We start from the raw sequence: 21,212 nt of genomic DNA, 5'->3' as shown, positions 1-21,212 counted from the left end.
TTCCAATCAGTCAGCCGCGTGCGAGCAGGAAAGTAGATGTAGTTGTAAAAAATATTAGCCACTGCCATACTTGCCAACCCAGAGGAGAATATAAAACTGTGTGATCCTGGATTTAAATAATAAAGGTGCATCGCTGGAGTATAATGACAGTGGTTCGCTTGTTTAAAACCATTGGCAGTATGGTGTTTTCGATCGTTGTGCAATGATAATCGGCGTACTTTGCAAAGTTTAGAAATTGCACTAGGTTATTCAACAGGCGATAGACAAGAAAACTATAGAACCGGGACTTCAGGTACAAAAAGTTTGCTTGGCGCCACGTAGGTTCTTACAGCGACGCCGTTTATTTCAGCACCATCCTCAGCCTAACAACGTGCACAGTTGAACAAATGCCGCTCCCATGTCTCTCCAATTGACCCTGTCCTGTGTCAGCCGTGGTCAGCGTATCTCTACAGACTTTTTTATATCATCCGCCCACCTAATTTTCTGCCGCCTCCTGATCCGCTTGCCTTCTCTTGGTATCCACGCCGTTACCCTTAAGGAGCAGCGGTTATCTTGCCTTCGCATTACATGCCCTACCGAAGCCCATTTCTACCTCTCGATTTCTCACTACGATACCATTAATACGTGTTGGCTCCCTCACGCCCTCTGTCCTCTTACTGCCCCGCGACGTTACAGTAATCATCTTTAACTCCATACCTCGCTATGTGGGGCTCAATTTATGTTCAAGCCTTTTCGATAACTTCCACGTTTCCGCCCCATATCAGAGCACCGGTAGGGTACAGTTGTGCGTTTTTTTTCTTCAGGGATATTCGTAAACTGCTGTTCATGATGTGAGAGAACAGGGGAAATGCGCTCCACTCCATTCTTATTCTTCTAACTAGTACCCCTTCGTGATCCGCGTCTGCTGCCGCTCCCTGCCCTTACCAGTTCTAGCGTATCGCTGCCATGCATTTATCATGCATTAAATAATAAAGTAGTACCTGTATATTTTATGTTTAGCAGTGTAACGTTTCCGAGTGAGATAGTGCGGTCCACATAATATGTAGGAATAGGTGCACATAAAAGCCGAAAAGAGTAAGAATGCTAACGTCTCGCCTTTCCAGCGCATGTGTTGTCAGTAAGTGAGCCCCCGCAATATACATAGAGGGACTGTATAATATGTCCTATTAAAATATTGCAGATACGAACAAACTACAACAAAAAGGTACTGCCGTAGAAGGACAAAAATTTCTGAATGTGACTTGGCAGTAGCGGCGAAGCTGCGAAGAACTGCTGCTAAAGGCTTTTTGCTCATACTGCAGTTGCCGTACCGGCTGTGACAGACAAGCGCACGTGTGAATCCTGCAAGTTAACCGGCTTTATCATCAACGGCTGCGCCTCAACGCGGCACCAGAGCTGCGCCTACGTCGCAATACGTCGGGGCCTGGACGCTACAAAAGGAGCCCCGCAACCTCGGCCAGTTTCACTTGGCAGTAGCGGCGAAGCTGCGAAGAACTGCTGCTAAAGGCTTTTTGCTTCTACTGCAGGTTTGTTACGAATGAGACGTAGTCACATTTTTGAAATTTTAATTTTACGCTTCGTCGCTGCTGCCACTTTTGCTTTGACTACTTTCATAAATTGTCTGCATGAGTTGCTCCTGAAGTGCTTTAGCTTTTTCTTGTGACGCTGACTGTGAGTGTTGCAAACTGCATTATAGCTTGCTATCTTTTGTCATCTAACAATGAATAAGGAAGTGAAAGATTTAGCAAAAGCTTTTGATGATTTCAAGCTTGAAATAAGGGCTGAGCTGCGAAATTTGAAAGACAGTGTGAAGCACTGGAGTGACATATGTGACGGCGTCAATGAAATCAAATCTGAGATGAAAGAGCTGCGGAAAGAAGTTCTAAGACTGACAAAACAAAATGAAGAACAGCCGAAAACCGTAAGCTGACCGAAAAGAATGAAGAACTCGAGCAGTATACGAGAGCGAACAATTTGGAAATAAAAGATGTACCTCAGGAAGACGATGCGGTAGACATAGTGAAAAGGATTGGAAGCCGGGTAGACGAGCCGATTGTTGATTTTAATATCGATGTGTGGCACCGCGTCAATACCTTCAAATGCGACGAGAAGAACATTGTCGTCCGTTTTGTGCTGCGCACAAAGCGAGACAAACTCTTGTTGAAATGTGAGAAGCAGAAAACTGACACCAAAGACCTTGACTATGGCGGCGACGGCCCTCCTGTGTACGTGAACGAACACGTGACTGGCATAAACAAATATTTCTCACTGCAGCCATTGCCCAAAAGAAAAGGTCTGGATGGAAGTTTGTGTGGTTTGCTTGCGGCCGAATCCTGGCTAGGAAGGACGAGGAGGCTGACAATGTGAACATACCAAATATGGCAGATATTGCAAAGATTTCAAGCTAGATACCATGACCCGCATTTCTATGTGCTACAGAAACTACTAAAATGGACAGGCAGGGAAATTGTTGTTCCTATTATGACAGCCCTACATTCAACAAAACTTACACAAATAGGAATAGACTGCTTGTTACGATGCATCTGAATAAGAGAAGTGTTAAAAACAAGATGACTTCGAAATGTTTCTCGACTCACATACGGTAAAATTTGATGTGATAGTCCTTACTGAGACATGGTTGACGAACGCCGGATGTGCCGCCGCACATTCAGGGTTATAAGGGTGTAACTATTAGTAGAAAAAATAGGAGACGCGGCAGCATAGCCATATACTTCCAAAATTGTTATCCCTATGTAATTTTTGATCATCTAAATCAGATGAACGAAAATATCGAAAGTTTTTTTATTAAGATATCTAATGTGGTGATCGGTGCACTGTACAGACCGCCATCCGGCATTGTAGCCGAATTTATAAATACCTTTCGAAAACACCCTGGAATCACATTGGAATCTTGCTGCCTCTTTTGTTATTCCCGGCGATGTGAACATTGATACACTATCTGTTGAACCATGCGCAAAGGAATTTCTAGATATTGCTCAGGAGCATGAAAGCAAAAATATGATAACGCTACCAACCCGGATAACATCAAATACAGCCACGTGTATTGATGCCTGCGTCACGAACATTGAAGTCGAGAAACTGTCTGCTGGTGTGATAACAAGCAATATCAGTGACCTCATGATAATTTTTTTCTTGGTCTCTGTCGCGGAGAAAAACTATGGCAAAGGGAAGCGTAACAGGCTACTGGTACGTACAATGAACGAAAACACGTTGGAACACTTCCGTTCTCTTCTAGAGCAAGCAGACTGAGATCCCATATTTAAAGACACCAACCGAAAATCATTGTCTAAAAAGTTTCTTCTTTAGTATCTTTCGTGCTATGACGCAGCTTTTGCTCAGCGATAAAGTAAGACAATAAACAGAAAAATAAGAAAACCTTGGGTAACAAAAGATGTATACAAAAAAATAAAATAAAGGGATAAAATGTACCATGCTTTCTTAAAGAATAGTGACCCTACTCTGCTTGCTGAGTATAAAAAGTTCAGGAATAGACGGAATTCGGACTTGAAAAAAGCAAAATCCAGTTTCTATGAACAAAAGTTTACTCAGAAGATTGGAGAGCAGAAAGAAATGTGGGACGTGGTTAACCGCCTTATGAGCAGAAAGCAGACCCGAGATGGTGTGCAAGAGATACTGAGCGGCAACGAGCGCGTCGATGGACAGGAACTGGCAGATAAAATGAATCGTCACCTTCTTAATATTGGCCACTATGATCGGCAAAATACGTGCACAGATAACAACCCGCAAGGACATAGCCTGCCAGAATCGTTCCTGCTTTTGCCATCTACTCCTGCTGAAATTGAGAGAAAAATTACGCAAATAAGGAATGGTGCCGCAGCTGGTGACGACGGAATAAAAACCCTGCCGCTGAAATACACCGCATCTATTATTAGTTCAATACCGGTACATATTATTAATACATTGCTTGAGTTTGGAGAGTATCCGGAAGAACTAAAGATTGCCAAAGTCACACCCGTTTATAAAGGTCATGGAATACTAGACAATAAAAACTATCGCCCGATTTCAGTCCTGTCGGTTTTTTAAAAAAAATAATTGAAGGTGTTATAAGTGACGCACTCGTGTTTTTTCTGGAAAGCTTCAGATTTAACCTCTACTCAGTATGGGTTTCAAAGGAAAAAATCAGCGGAAATGGCCCTGATTCATATTAAAGAAAAGATTGTGGAAAATATTGAAAACAAACTTTTGACCCTAGGATTATTTTTAGACTTAAGAAAAGCTTTCGATACTGTACAGCACGACATTTTGTTTAAAAAGCTTCATATGTACGGCGTACCAGGCGTAGCATTGAATTTATTTTAAAAATTATCTAAGTGAACGCTGCCAATATGATGATATGAATGGCGTATCATCCAATAAAATGCGAATTCTATTCGGTGTGCCCCAGGGATCCATCTTAGGTCCGCTTTTATTCTTAGTATACATAAAAGATATTACTTCAATAAAGGGCTTTTCTGATAGAGTTTTATATGCGGATGATACAAATGTCTTTTTCACAGGAGCAAGCAAAGCTTAAAAAAGGCTGCTAATGAATACATAGGTAAATTATCACAGTTCCTTTCAAACAACAAGCTGAGGTTAAACCCAAGCAAAACAAAGTACATAGTTTTCAAGCCCAAAAATAGGCATGACTACACAACAATAAATATAACCAATGACGGAAACAGGTTAAAGAACAACAAGTTTTGGGTATATGATTCAGTGAAGAGCTGTCATGGACCACGCACGTTTATAAATTAACAGCTGAACTGGTGCAAATAACTGGCAGCATGTACAAAATCCGCAACATTATACCTACACCCATAAAACAGATCCTATATTATTCCCTTTCTTACTCCAGATTGAGATATGGAATATTAGTTTGAGGCACCACCACAATCTGTAACTCTAATAAGTTAATTGTTGCACAAAAAGATATTACGCTTGTGTGAGAATTAAAAAGGCGATAGACGTAACCTGCGAACCAGGCCTCTTTTCATTATATACAGTATGCTAAAAGCAAACAAGATCTATTACTTCAAATAACTGCACTAGATCTACCGAAATAAACTGCATGTCCCTCCGATAGAACATACGAGCACATACCCGATCAGCGATCTTAAAAGGAGAGCGCCAAAGATACGAACCAATTACGGTAGGCAAACGATAACTTTTCAGTCCACTAAACTGTTGAACCGCTCTGAAATAGATGTGCAATTAAGCAAATCCTTTGCTATTTTAAAAGGGAATGTAGAAGCTTCTTAGTTAACTCCGGAATTTCATACGCGGTTCAATGACTTGCTTTAATGATTGAATAACCATAATCTAGATTTTTTCGGGGTGTGTACATGAATTGTATTGCCACTGTACATGTATTGCGTTTACATTGTTCCAAAACCACATTATTTTGAGATTCTCTTTTTTTCCTCTTTCGTGGTGTATATGGTCCTGACATTTTATTGCGGGTTTCGCATTTGATGCACAATCTTGCCTTTGCTTTTTTTGCTGACTTGCGAGTGTAACCAGAAGTCTTGTTTTGTACTGCATGATTGAATTCTTTCGGACTGATGTATAGGGTGGTACGTTATTTTTTTCGGCCTTTTGAGACCTTGCATTTTTTATCGCAATCGTTGTATTGGCCCAAGTGTATCTGCGAGATTTGTTCATCGATGCAATCGCATGTACAAGGGGCCAAGGCCTCGTCAGGCTCTTAGCCTTTAGCCTTGGCCTCCTTTTAGGCACTGTCTGAGAAAAAATAAACGAAAAGAATGCTTTCAAAATAAAACAGATGGTAACCGAAAAGCGGAAATCGACAGCTCCCAGATACCTGCATAAAAAATTTTCGCAGTGAAACATCGGATTAAGAGAAATATAAACTTTTTCTTCGTGGGTTCACAGGACAACAGATGATTCAAAGTGGAACTTCAACAGAAGTCATTGTGCTTGGGTTTCAAATGAAAACTGAGAAATACTGCGGCCAATCAATTATTCATTTTCAATCCGTTCCGGCGCCAACTCAGACCATTTTTCATGGACCGGGTTCACAAAAGTTGACGACTGCGCTCATTTTCCAAACTAACGTTCGCCACAGCCGAAGAGAAGGGCTGCCTTCAATAGTGTCAGGAGTACAAATCTTTCGCTGTGGATGAAGCTGAAGTCTAGCCTGATGTAAATGCCTACCCTAAGGATCATCGCAATATATTAGGGGGCGCAGGTCTGGAGAAGCCCCTGAGAATCTTAATAAACTTACTGACTCGCGGCAGCAGTATATGATGGCGGTAAGCGAGTGATGGTTTTGTCCACTGCATTCTGGAATACTGTACGCGCGCAAATTTTCACGACGGGTACATGAGTGTCCAGTCCTTTTGAACAACGCACAGGCCACAAACTTGGCACTGCTGAACCTATTATTTTTTAGGAGGAGGAAAAACATTTATTCAGAGCATAAATTATGGGTAAGTTCAGTAGGAGAGCACATTGACCGTCTAAATAGTCTGGCCCGTCTCAGCCAATGATATCTGGTCGAGGGGACTGTGGCTATGAACGGTTGCCTCCAAGATTGAATAAGTTGGGCCGACCATCAGGATGAAAAAAAAAACACTTCACTATATATGCATTGTTTTCATTCGCCATAAGATGTTTGTTTTTGCATAAGAAAGACGACACAAGGACAAGACATCTTCCTTGCGCAAAACTCCTTTTATGGCGAACGAAAAAGCTGACGAACTAGCCCGAAAACAACAAATGTGCGTTTGTCAGCCCGATTTAATGATTTACGGATCCTCTCATTGTTGACATTGCCCTCCACTTTGGCATTTTTATAGGCACGTGTTGGCGACGCAAATAAAAGGGCATTAAAATGAGTTGCGCCATATAGTTTTTCCTACCTCTTCTTTGTTCCTAACAGTGCGCAAGGAAGTCATACAAATAATTCATCATTTCGAATTCGGTTGTGGTTTTGGTTTGGTTTCATGGAATTTAATTCCCTAAGTTACTCAAGATATGAGGGGCGCCAATATGGGTTTACTAGCGTAATCTACACTGGCCGTGGTTAATCAGTTTTGCGTGGCTCCTGGAGAGCCGTGCTGAGCATGCGCGAAAAGCAGTGACGTCACATGGCCAAAGCGGGCGCGCCTGAGCCGCCGCCGCCGCGCGCGCCTCACCAGTCTGCACATTCTCTGGAAATCGCACCACGTGACCAACCACGTGACTGGTCACGTGACCAACCGCGTGACGAACCACATGACCCTCTGGCGCCGCGCCGCCGACAAGTGTTCCGCACCACTTGAACGAGTGCGTGCTAAACCCCCTCGCACACTCACTGAATAAAAAATGCCCTTTGTCGAGGCTGTGAATCGAATCAGAGCATTTGGCGTTTGAGGCGAAGACGCTACCACTCCGCCGCGATGGCTCAAGGATTAACCGTGAATAAAGGCGCGTGTAGTGAATGCGCGCCTTTCATATTTAACTCTTCCGAACCAGATGACGCCGCTCTTACGCTACGTATATCCTGGCCTAACAGGGCTTGGCCATCATCAATGTTTTTTTAACGTGCACTGACATCGCACAGTAAAGGGGACTCTAGAACTTCGCCTTCATCGAAATATGACCGATGCGGCCGGGATTGAACTTGCGTCTTCGGGTCAGCAGCAGAGAACCGTAACCACTGAGTTACCGCGGCGGCCAACTGGGAGTTGCCATGGTACTTGTATTTGTTCTTCCATGTTTGTTTTCGCTTGAGCGAGCATAATTGGGGCTGAGGCATTAAAATTTTATAAAGTTTGTTTTTGTATTTTTAAACGATATGTATTGCCTCAGGGCGTTAATACGGGACGATGTGCTGAGGGATACAGTAAAGAGAAAAGTAATGAAAAAAGGTTAGCTGATTTTACGAAGCCCCGATGGAATGGTCCTTGCGTCCAGGCAATATATGAAGCAGGGTTGTTCTGTGAAAGACCCGCTACCTTCAGGTGCCGGATCCTTGTATGATTGAGAGCAGGGCAGTCCTAGGCCAAGGAACGTAATCACGACACTCAGGCCACTTCCGAATGACGGCCGGTGTGAGGGCAACTCCGACCCGGATCATCCGACACGCAACCTCTTCTGCACGGGCAAGACCGCGGGAAGGGGTTACAACACAGAGAGGGATGAGAGCACGTGTGCTGTTCCGGAATTGTTTCTTTCTTGCTAAAAGGAGAGTAAAGTTGTCCACATGAAGGAGCCGAGGCAATGGGGAGCCCGGAGTCACAAGGCGGGTCGATAGGTCTGCCTGGCTTTAAGAGGTCATCGCATCCCGCGAGACCCGCTCAGTACGTACCGGCTGCGGGATGCGCGCCGCAAGCCGGTGGATGTCCTGACATATTACTGGGCCGCGGCTAACACGTCGTAGCAACCACACTGCTTTGAGGGCGTCTGTGCGAATGATAACGCGTGCCGCAGGGAGCATTGTTGTGGCGGCCACGGAGCAGAGTGCCGCTTAAACTGCCACGTTTCCAGCATAAAAGATCGTAGGAGGCTCTGTAAGTTGAAACCTAGAGGTTTTATTTAGGGCAGCTGTGCACGGGTAGTAGATTGTCATTGCTGCTTCATAAGCTTGGATGCTTGCGTCTACGTAGACAACAGTAGACCCATCAGGCAGGCAAGCATCTTGTTCTTCAAATTTCTGGCGAAGCAACGACAAGGCGGATTTAAAGTGGTGGCGAAGGCTGGGCCGAAAAGTGGTTTAGCGCGACTGCAGCACAACCAGAGGATGGGGGGCAAAACACTCATATAAAGAAATGATAAAGCTACAAAATTGGAATGTAATCTGCCAATAGAAAAGAAAAAATATATTAGCACCTTGTTTTATGAAAGAGGTAAGTCATTTTATTAAAACCTGGCAAATTTTGTATTTTTGCAACACTCTTGACCTCCCGCTATTCATGAGTGTGCGGTGCATTACAGCGCGTCTTTGCAGGCCTTGTTTCGATACCCGGCTAACCCGGCCACGCCAGTGTCTGGAAGTGTTGCTGCCTTTCTATGCTGCCCCTCCTTTACCAGTCACTTTCATTGCGTTCCCAATTGCACATTAACAAGGCCATAACTAGCAGGAACTCGAGCACACAAGGCGAGCACATTTGACTGGCAAAGGTTGGGGCGCGCTGAAAGGCAGCAACCTTCGAGAGGTACGGGCTCGAAAACGCGGATTCTACAGAAAGACCGCTTTATAATTCGCGCCAAAGCATACGTATGCGTGACGTCATTCCACGTCACGTTTTGCGTAGTTTGCCCCCCAAAATCCAGGGGGCGCTGGAGTGCCCACGAGCCGCCATTTTTTGGACCAATGGGCGTCTATGGAGCCTTCGCTACCAGTGTACATCTACCTTGGCAACGATGCCGAATTAGCATACGTTGGTCGGCGATTATTTGTTGTCTTCTTGTCCCTGAGCTGTACAAACTTCCATGGGGGAAGAACTGGTGTTGGCAGCTGAAGAATAGAGTGTGACGTTGCATAATCTCTCAGTGGGTGCGTGCAGTGCGATAGACTAGACTTAAGTCTGCGAGCATAACGACGCTGCTGCACCAGCTCATCAATGGTATTGAGCTGCGCATTCTCTTGTAAAGCTTTGACCGGTGTGATGCGTGGAAGACATGTGATGGTCCTCATAGCCTCTCTGTCCACGGCTTAAAGGCGATCCCTTTGAGCTCTTCTGAGAACAGTTTATTTCAGGTACGAAAATTAAAAGAAACAACATGATACCTGTATTCCATACATTGCCATTTAGGTTCTTGCCTTTTTATTATAAACAAAATAACGGAACGGAAAACTGCAAGTATAGATGTTTCTTTTTTGTACCTCGTTGTCTGTACTCATCTTTAACACCTGATGCAACTCCAGGCAAATTTTAGGGAATCAAAATCCGTACCAGAATAAAAAAATCGGAGATGAAGTATTGCTCGGGCGAAGCCAAAGCCTTCAACTATCAGAAAGTTTTGCTCAAATGAATGAAATTTATGCAAAACTGTCAGCTTGGAGCCGTGGTGGTGGTAGTGGTTTTATTAAAAATAATAGTAAAAAGGAAGGAAAAGATTTTTGCTAGCCGCGGCATCTGCCATCGATACTGAAGCACCTGAGCTGGGGCAGCGGAAATAATGGATAGCAGGCAGAATGGAGAAATGAAATGAAAGAGGTGAGGGGACAGGAAGAGAGGATAGGGGGAGAAGTAATATGTACAAACTATTTACAGAAAACGAAATGTGTCCAGTTTGTGCGCATGATTAGTTCATTTTAGAGGAATTTATTCACACACGTGCAGAGCACTCTGTTGGTTACAACTGGAGTGGGGTGTCCAGTTATTAATCGTTCAAGGTAGAACTCGCGGAGCGTTCGGTCACTGCGTGTAACTACCTGACGGAGAACAGACGAGACGTCAAGCCCGTGTGTTCGAAGAATGCACAGAGGCTCACCAAAGATCGCTCACGAGTGCGCGCACTGCCCTGCGGGCACAATATCGTCTTGATGGAGTCTGCTAGTATGCCCGTCGCCCTATAGGCCGCGAGCATATCGCAACGAGCATCGGCGAACGCGGCACAGTGAAGGAGCAGGTGCTCTAGTGTTTCCACAGCACCGCATCCGTCACACACATCACTCGTCGCGATTCCGTGACGCACCCGTCGTTCCCCGGGCCACACGCAGCCAATGCGCGCGCGGAGGATCATTGCACGTTGTGACCGTGTAAGTGCTCGACAGCCGGCGACACTGTCGATGCGCTCAGCTCCCGCGATGCGTGGGTCGGGGAGCTGCTTTCGGAGATGGTCGTGGATGGCCGCACGCACGTCCTCCAGCGCAAGGGGCAGATCGCTGGCAGGTAGTTCTTGGAGCCGTGCTCTTTGTGAATTTTTTTCTCTTTTCAGTATACGTATTCAGAAAATCGCGTTGCCAGGAAACATGCGTCCGTGTTATATCGAGAAGTATATTTTTCGGAGCTTTTCTGTAATCTCGACTGCTTCTTATTCCACAAAGTTATGTCTCCGCTAAATATTTTCTTTTTTTTGCAAAACTTCTAATACGGCCTGGCAATCATCTTTCATATGGTTTGTTAGCCACCGAGTTTGGAGTCACAAGGGGCTACTAGCTAAATACTTCGTTTTCGTAACGTTTTTTTTTTAAGGAACACTATATGAGCATCTGTGTCCGGAAGACTTGCGGTTAATTCCTTTTATACGACAAACTTCTTTTCCCTTTAGAGGCCGACACTAAAAAAACAGGCGCCAAGAAAACTATCCATGAATTTCTCCGAGGAGCTGGTTATTAATCGCAAACTCGGTGACGATTCGCCAAGCCCGATTTCTTTAGTAAAACTTTTAACGCTGCCTTAATTTCATTTATATTCCCTTTAAGTGCAGCCAATAAACTTTCCTGCTAATCTGCTGAATCATCCGGTAATGAAGTGCTCCTTGCATTTTACTTCAATTCACAATTACCCCCATTTATATAATGAGCAGTCACGTTGCCACATGAATAGTAGCTGAAACACACGGCTGGCTTCAGCAAAAACCTTTCCTGTAAATGAACCTGTAAAAGGATTAGCATTTTCTTAGCTTTCTTAGTCAAAACAGGCGTCTCGGCATGTGATCAAACATCCAGATTTGAATGCGTCTTTGTTCTACTGGATTCGTGAAAATTGTGAAGGATATTGTGTACTGTGAGAGCAGCAGCTTAAATAGACGAAACTATAAACCATCAATTTCATAGTTACCCTGCAAAGGCCAGCCTCAGCAAATATAAATAAAATACTTAAAAGAAGAAAGGCTCGAGTGGTAGTTTGCTTTCCTCACGTCAAAAAGCAAATTGGGCGTAAATTTTGGGCAATAAAAAGAGCTGATCAATCTTTTAATTCAAAGTGTCATTGTTAAATTAGTAACAAATATTGAAGCACAGTTCAACCTATCTCCAAAGTTAAATCACATTTGTGATATAGTACCAAGAACTGAAATATCAGTGGAGTAACGCAGCGCAAACTGTCACCGACAACCGGTGTTTCCACATATCCTGGCAGGCAGTCATTGTCGTTCTTCTCAAAAAGCAGTTTTGGAAAAAATCAACGCACGTGTTCTGACAATTGGCAGATAACAACGTGAAAAAAACTCTGTAGAAAAATACTCGCGGGAAGTAAAAACGCGACGTCGTAAATTGTTAAAGCGTGCGCCTCTTTATTTTCAGGTCTCCAGCTTTTGCAGAGTGAGTCGGATGTCAACGGCGCCGCCTTGAGGCTTACGCCTGAAGCAGAGATGGATCTCAAGAACAACAAACGCGAGAGACCTTTGTTATTGCCATCACATTTTGGTGTTTTTTTTAATTGTAACGAACGAAGCAAAGAGCTTAAAAGATAAAAAGACGATACGATGTCCCACTTGCCGCATTTCAAAGTTCTAGGTGTCACTCGCAGCTGACGACTAAAAGCAAGCATGAAATGCCCACCACACAAGTATTGAGGTCTCTATGCTCTCCCAAAAGTAGCCGACAACGCTTACTGTCTAGGCTTTGATTTTGCTGTGGTATTGGATTGAGAAGATATAGTTGCGTTCGCCGTATAGAAAATATACATTAACATATGCCTACTTTCCATGCTCAAAAATGAATAATTGCTCAACTGACATTCTATGAAGGCACATGTTTATTGCAAATATATCGCTTTTTATTTAAAACAGAGATTGTGGTATTTCCTGATCTGTTTTTTCGCCCCTGGTCGCGTGTGAAGCCGCTCCCGCAGTTGGAGTAATTGTTTTCGGTGCGGTTTCCTAGATATGTGCTGACGACTGTGGGAGGTTTGCAACCAATTAAAGATAGCTTCGCATGGACACCCTTCTCCAAATTATGCACGCCAAGCCAATCAGTTCTGAGGCGCTTATTGGGCTCTTATCTTCGGAAAGGTGAGAACAGGAGCCCTAACCCCGCCAAGATATATCGGGCAGGTGACGAAAGACAAGCCGTACTGCAAGCACTGAAGCCCACACGAGGACAGTGCATTTCTCAGAAAAGATTAGTTCTGAGACGAGACCATGTTTCAGCGCTTGTGAAGGAATTCCCAACACTACTTTCTAAAGTCTTTGCGCTTTGATGCGTTCAAAAATGATGGCAGGCGTATTGTGGTTAGGAAAAATGCGAATTAGGTGCAGTCGCACGTCGTTTTTAGCTACGGGTTCGGTTTTAGTTGGAGGCTTGGGTAAAGCGGGCAGTGCGAGAGTGGTGCGTTCTGGATCCATGTCGCACGGATGGAAATTGATTATGAGTACGACATGCAAAGCGCCGCATGCGAAACTAGGAGTTAAATACGGGGGATGTTCGGCTGCGGAGATGAAGAAATGGTCCAATGGAGTCGCATGACAAGCTGATCTGTTCGTGCCGCCGTGGGTTCAAAACACTCCGGCGCCCATATAGTGGTTTGCCATGAAGTGTTTTGCATTACTAGTAGGTTGCCCACAGCCCTCTTGGCAGTTTTCCATCCGCCTTCCATGGCAGGTTGGCCACCAGTCGGATGCTTTGGGCAGACAGACCTCGGCGAAATATGATATTTTGGGTATTAGTGCTAGTGCAGTAAAAAATCTCTAAATACTATCAATTAAAGGCAGTATTTCTGTGCTTTATTCAGTTAAACCAAATTTTACGAACCCCTACGTTAAGCGTTCATTAAGCTATTCTGGTACTGTACTGTAATAACGTTTGGGAAAATGGCTGTACAGAAAGCTCGTGTGTGAATTTCTAATGAAATTCCAGCAGGATGAGTGCACCGCCGGTATGACTGCGAGTTTTATTGTGTTCGAATTGCGAATTTTTTTCCGCTATTAGGCGCATACTAAAGCGTTACGCCCATAGAAACGTGTGGCTATGCAGTGTATACTACCTGAACAAATCATAGGGGGCTAACTATAACAGGAAAAACGTAAAGATGTTATTTCTCGAAAACAAATTTTTCCTTATTCTACCAATACATCTGGGCGAAATGGGACCAGGAAAGCATAAATAGGGCGCAGGAAAAAATTCTTAAATATGTTTGTTTTTACGCTACGGTATCGACAGCAAAATCTAAGGTAATGAGAAGGACTACAGCAGTAGTTTTGTTGCACATTTATTTCTGCTTGGCTAAACTAGACCGTAATATTTTCTTTCTTTGCCATGTAGATGACTTCCCGGATCTGATAGTACGTCTTGAGGCTTTCCTTTTTTATAGTCTGCATGGTTGCTTCTAAACACACGGCGCTTCCGAGTGTCCCATCTCAGAAGTAAGGTAATACATTTCAGTCATTCTTGACTTTCCTAGTTTTACTAGCGAGGGACTTTCCCGGCTTCTCCGCATTGTTTTTCCATCTTCTACAAAATATTTTGCAAACTTCTACGAAATAAAGCATCGGTGACCAAAAATTTTTGTTAATTGATTGAGCGTAATTTTTTCATGAATATTGACACTTTAACGTGAAAGAAGTTAAACACTGCGCACAGCCAAAAATAGGTAAAAGGCGCCTCCTGTATTGTGCTTTTTTCTTTTCTATATTTTCAAGTGAAAACAATCAAAATACTTGCTCAGCAGTATTCCAGTATAAATTATTGAGGTTCATGAATCAAATTAACTCTGAGCACTAAGCAACCTAATACGAGACTACGATGGAAAAAAGAAAATCAGCCAAAATCTCAACTGCACAAAATGTACTCATTCGGTAGGTTGTGGTTGGCCTAAAAGCCTTGGAAAAAAATTTCGATAGCGTTACCTCATGCACAAAATAGATGCAAATCACTATTATACATAAACAAACATATTCAAGGACACCGTATTTTTGTACACCAGTAGGTGAAAGTGTGAACTGCAAATAGTACAGAAGCTACAATACCTAAAATACGAAAAGCCAAGCAGGGTGGAATACGGAGAAAGGAAATTGGGCAGGCGGGAAGGGAAGGGACTTGGAAGTTAGATTGGAATGCGGACAGCTTCGGATATCAAAGCAGTTCTGATAGATCCTAGCTTCTTCTAGCCTCGGCGGAGGGCGAGCACTCGCTTTTTGCTAAATCTGCGGCCCTCGACCTCCAAGTGTACATGTGTAGCACACAGCTTTTTCATGGTCTTTGACGCACCGAGGCAGGGAACCCTAAAAGTGGTGATGAACACCGGTCCCCTCCCACCAGGCAGGTTCCCCCTTCATGAGATTCCTCAGCAACTAGAGGCATTTGCTTTTCCGCAATAGACCGAGTGTTTGTGCGCTTACTCCGAAGTACCAATCGCAGCGCTGGCCCTTTCGGGGTTTTTTACAGCCTTGAAATGCTCAACTTCTCTATTAGTGCATTGGCTATTAGCTTGATGACCGTCACTTTTTGTCGTCCCCTGACTTTGTCTTCACCTGCTAATGTACGAGTGGCCAAAAACACGTGTAATTCTTGGAACAGGATGAAATTAGGCAAGAGATACTAGCTATTATTCCACCCTCTTTCGCTATTCCAGCCAAACGAGTGCTCTCCAGAGCCTGGGCTGGGTTCCCCATGTGTAAATCCTCCGCGAGGCAGGCAGCTCTTTGTAAACAGACAGAAGACCATTAACGAGTTAGCCGTAAGAGGGAAAGCACAGGAGTTTAGGATAGCGCTGCAAAACAGATACTCGGCTTTAACTGAGGAAGATGATCTGATGTTCATTCAATGCACGATAACCTGACATCAATAATTACGGAGTGCGCAGTAGAAGTAGGCGGTAGGACAGTTCGAAAAGATACCGGGAAGCTATCTCAGGTGACGAAAGATCTGATTAAGAAGCGCCAAAACATGAAGGCATCTAACACTACCGATAGAATAGAACTAACGGAGCTATCAAAGTTAATAAATAAGCGCAAGGTAGCCGACATAAGGAAGTTTAATATGGAGAGAATCGAGCATGCTATAAAGAACGGAGGTAGCCTAAAAACAGTGAAGAGGAAACTGGGCATAGGTAAAAACCAGATGTATGCATTAAGAGACAAGCAGGGCAATGTCATTAGCAATATGGATAAGACAGTTAACGTAGCCGAAGAGTTCTACACAGACCTGTACAGTAGCCAATGTAATCAGAGCACTAATGAGAAAGACAGCAGTGCACAGCAATGCGTCATCCCGCCAGTAACGAAAGATGAAGTAAAGAAAGCCTTAGAAGCAATGAAAAGAGGAAAAGCAGCTGGGGAGGATCAGGTAACAGCAGATCTGTTGAAGGATGGAGGGGACATCGTGCTAGAGAAACTAGCCACCCTGTATACGCAATGCCTTATGACCTCGACTGTACCAGAAGCTTGGAAGAATGCAAACATTATCTTAATTCATAAGAAGGGAGACGCCAAGGACTTGAAAAATTACAGGCCGATCAGCTTACTATCCGTTGCCTACAAAGTATTTACTAAGGTAATCGCTAATAGAGTCAGGGCAACGTTAGACTTTAATCAATCAAATGATCAGGCAGGCTTTCGTAAAGGATATTCTACAATAGATCATATTCACACTATCAATCAGGTGATAGAGAAATGCGCAGAATATAACCAACCTCTATATATAGCTTTCATTGATTACGAGAAAGCATTCGACTCAGTGGAAACCTCAGCAGTCATACAGGCATTGCGTAATCAGGGGGTAGAAGAACCGTATGCCAAAATACTGGAAGATATACATAGCAACTGCACAGCTACTATAGTCCTCCATAAAGTCAGCAATAAAATTTCAATAAGGAAGGGCGTCAGGCAAGGAGACACTATCTCGCCAATGCTGTTCACCGCATGTTTGCAGGAGGTATTTCGAGGCCTGAATTGGGAAGAGCTGGGAATAAGAATAAATGGAGAATACCTAAATAATCTGAGATTTGCTGATGACATTGCCTTGCTGAGTCACTCAGGAGGTGAACTGCAAATCATGATCAACGAGTTAGACAGGCAGAGCAGATCGATGGGTCTAAAAATTAACATGCAGAAAACCAAGGTAATGTTCAACAGCCTAGCAAGGGAACAACAGTTCACAATTGGCAGCGAGAGCCTAGAAATGGTGCCGGAATACGTCTACTTAGGGCAGGTAGTGACAGCTGATCCGGATCATGAGAGGGAGATAACTAGGAGGATAAGAATGGGGTGGAGCGCATATGGTAAATTCTCGCAGATCATGAGTGGCAGTTTACCAATTTCCCTCAAGAGGAAAGTGTACAACAGCATAATCTTACCGGTACTCACCTACGGGGCAGAAACGTGGAGGCTAACGAAAAGAGTTCAGCTTAAGTTAAGGACAACGCAGCGAGCCATGGAAAGAAAAATGATAGGTGTAACGTTAAGAGATCGGAAGCGGGCAGAGTGGGTGAGGGAACAAACACGGGTTAATGACATCCTAGTCGAAATGAAGAGAAAGAAATGGGCTTGGGCAGGGCATGTAATGCGAAGGCAAGATAACCGCTGGTCTTTAAGGGTAACGGAGTGGGTTCCAAGAGAAAGTAAGCGTAGCAGGGGGCGACAGAAGGTTAGATGGGCGGATGCGATTAAGAAGTTTGCAGGCAAAGGGTGGATGCAGCTGGCAAAGGATAGGGTTAATTGGAGAGACATGGGAGAGGCCTTTGCCCTGCAGTGGGTGTAGTAGGGCTGATGATGATGATGATGATGAGAAGCGCTACCAGGCTCAGTGGTACCCCTTCGCACCGAGAGACTCATGGTGTGGCGTAGTCAATTTGGACTTTCATATTTTTTGCAGCTTTTAAATGCCCGATTGCACATGACCTGTCTGACCCCTCTGCACCTGTTTCTGCGCTGCGAACGGAAAACGTGTAATGCCGCATGCCCAGAATGTCACGGAGAGAAAGTTGACAATTCTTGGGATTCACAACCCTTGCAGCTTGGGAAAGATCTCTCGACCGTCGGCGTTGTTTATAAATGTGCAAAGACAGCCGAAATGACCTCAATGGGTAGAGCAGGCAGGGTGACCCAGAGGCAGATGCGCCCCCCCCCGCCTTTTCCCTAAAAATATAAACAATTGAAATGAAGTTGCGGCAATCTAGTCTACGTTGTCGATTTGATCATATGTTTTTGCCTCATTTTTGCCGCTTTTTTCCGAACTGCTTTGTTGCAAGACGAGCTGCTTCGTGTAGAAAGCTATCGTTTCCGAAAGAGCGCATCAAGAAAAAAGATGAGTTCTAATTAGGCCTTTAAAAGATAGACTAAACTTTGACTGATGCACACAGACGGCACCCAGTGACTGGCTGGAAAAATAATTCCTTCCTTGCTATATTTTAGGGTGCCATTTCTGCCAACTGTGCTTTAGCAGAAACAACGGCGTTTACCGCTAAAACACCTGCCGCTATTTATGATGCTTTCGTGCGCTGGAGTCAATCTCTTAAGCATAATTGTTAATGTAGAGTGCTTCTTACTTTAGTCGGATGGATTTTTTGGCGTATCAAGCAAAGCTAATCATTTATATATCATATCATCTGTAGAGCTTGTTCATGTGCCGTCTAATGGCAAAATTCAGCCTATTGAAGGTCGCCTTCAGTTCCCTGTCGTCCTTCTTCCGTATGAGTTGGTGCTCCGCCCTTCTTCTCGCTGCGCAAGGGTTCCTGACTTTTTAATCCGGGGCCGGAGAATGATCAGGTAACTTGAACGCCGTTGTAGCTGCGAGCTTACTAGAAATCATTTGGTCAATAACATTACCAGAAACACGTTCTAGGTGCTCTGTGTAATTGTCCCAGTTGACCACATTGCTAATATTAGGACCACACGTATGAAAGTCGGCAGCAAACACAAAAATCGGATAGTGATCACTTCCCATGCGGTCAGGCGCCGTTGACCGCCTAACGCGGCCGTCAGGTGAATGCAGTGTCAGGTCTATAGCTGTCGCTGAGGATGGAGGCCGGGAGGAAGTGGTCCATCCGTCATTGGGAACAAACAGTTCCAAACTGTCAATAACGTCAACGAATTTGCGTCCACAGGAATCCGTGTTCCTCACACACCAGACGGCATGATGGCCTTTGAAGAAACCGAAAATGATTCGAGGAGCTGGGCAGTGGTCGCAGAGCTTCCGTAGAAACAAGTACAATGCTACCTTCTTCAGCGGGGACACGTACACGAATGCAATAGAAAGGGTTGCCGAGCTTTATTCTCACAGCCGCTACCGCATTGTCGTCCGTGCAAAATCGGCAACGCTTAGAGAAACATGTGGAATTTCTCTTCTTACGTAAACCGCGGCACTTCCTACAGAAAAATGACTTTATTCTGCAGTTTTTATAGGTGACTTATCCAGTCAAACATCTCCCACTTGGCAGGCCAGCTTCTTAGAGGGCAAATACTGGAAGACAAGCCTCTTTCAAATATACATTTAGTACAGCTAACCGACTTAAAATCCCAGAGCAGTTCTATTGCAATATAAATGGCACTTTTCGGCGAATATTAGATACACGGGGTTTAACCCCATTTATATTAGATCGCAAGGAAGCTCCCTGCGAAGATGGTAACTAGGGATTCAAAAGAAAGCACCAGCTGTAGGAAGTTCTTCAGGTCACCGGGTGCCATCGCTAGAACATGTGAACGCAGGGCCCCAAACAAAACATGAAGAAGCTCAGTCATGCCTTGATTTTTGAGCTCCTCATTGTGCGCAACGCACTCACAACATCGACAAAAGATGCCGACGGGGACACACTCTTGGCCGTAGTAGCGGGTATTTTTGTCACTTGTGCATATGAGAGTCCCCCTTGTCATTGAGTCTGGCTGTTATCCAGTCGCTCAGGAATATGGACACTTTTTGCTGGAGGGCGAACAACCGACTCGCACGCAATGGACCTTGGCGTCTTGCAGGGCTCAGGTCTGTTATGGTCATCGTTGGGTAACGCAACAACATCAGACTTCAACACTGGGAACACGTCTAATCCTGGGACAGGGGTCTGAGTGAGTTGGGTTTTGGGACCAGCAAAAAAGGATATTTGACGATGCAGAGCGCTCACACGGAAGGGGCAGCCTCCGAAACTCGCTGTATGATCACCACCGCAATTGGCGCGAGCAAAATCTGCCTTGCAGGTTTTAAAGTCGTGGCCGCCTCCGCACCGCTTACAGCGTCGATCCTTTGTGCAAACTTTGGCCACGTGCCCTAACCGTTGGCATCTAAAACATCGTGGAGCAGCTTCAGTGAAATCGGCAACTGCGTGTTTTGTGAATCCCAGATCAATTTTTTCGGAGCGCTCTGTGCTGGGAGCGAATGTCAGCCCGATAGGTTTTTCAGCCCATTCTTTTTCTGGAGACTCCACACGACGCACGAGCCGTTTCACGTGCAGAACACCTTGTGGTTTCAAATAATCATGTAGGTCGCGTTCTGAATACCACTTTGGTACACCTTTAATAACACAGGTGTTCTTCATGTAGGAATGGGCAACTTCACGTTAACATTGATGTCAGCAATCTGCGAGTCCTGCAGGAGCTTGTCAACTTGCTCTTCCGTCGAGACATCCTACTGAAGAGCCTCGTGCATGGTGAACCGACTACGAATCGGAGCTGATCCCAGCAGTGATTGAATGGCCGCGAAAAGTAAGATGTGATTCTTCTCTCTTAAACCAACCCCCTTCTCTGTGGGCTCAACCACTACCGGGATCCCGACCGTTCGTTGCTTGCGATGACTCACCAACTTGAAGCCCTCGTTGTCCACGTCAGCCATATCGGCCACTGACTCGTCACCGTCCACAATCATTGACTCATCTCCAGTGAACGATGAGGTCTCCCTGGACGGGTGGTTGTCTCCATGTTCTGGTCGCTCCACAGCCTGGGAAGCCATGGCTGCCTCTTCTGAGCCAGCCTCCTCAGATTGGCGTGGTCCCGTTAGGGTTGCCGGCGCCGGAGCAGCCGTACTCTTCCCATAGGGACAGTACCGCCTTGAATATGCTGCCGTCCTCGAATATTCAAATAAAAGTCGGTAACTTAGGCAAAATTAGGTAAAGAAACAGAACTGAGGAGATAGGTCAAACAACGTCTTCGTCTTCCTTTTCCTCCTCACCAGCTCATTTTGTGTAATGAGTCGGGCTGTGTGTATGGCCTTTCAACTAGTTTCTTTCTCAAGAGTGTTGGAAATCGGTGCACGACCTACGTGCAGGAAGAAAGCGATTGCCGCTGGTCAAGCTCTATCGAAAAACGATCGGAATATATTTTACATTGAGTAATACTAAGAAACTTGGATTCAAGCATGATGCTGGATTTCTGTG

Source organism: Amblyomma americanum, chromosome 5 (genome assembly GCF_052857255.1).
Source record: "Amblyomma americanum isolate KBUSLIRL-KWMA chromosome 5, ASM5285725v1, whole genome shotgun sequence".
NCBI classification, from domain to species: Eukaryota; Metazoa; Arthropoda; class Arachnida; order Ixodida; family Ixodidae; genus Amblyomma; species Amblyomma americanum.
This window is presented reverse-complemented; position numbering follows the sequence as displayed.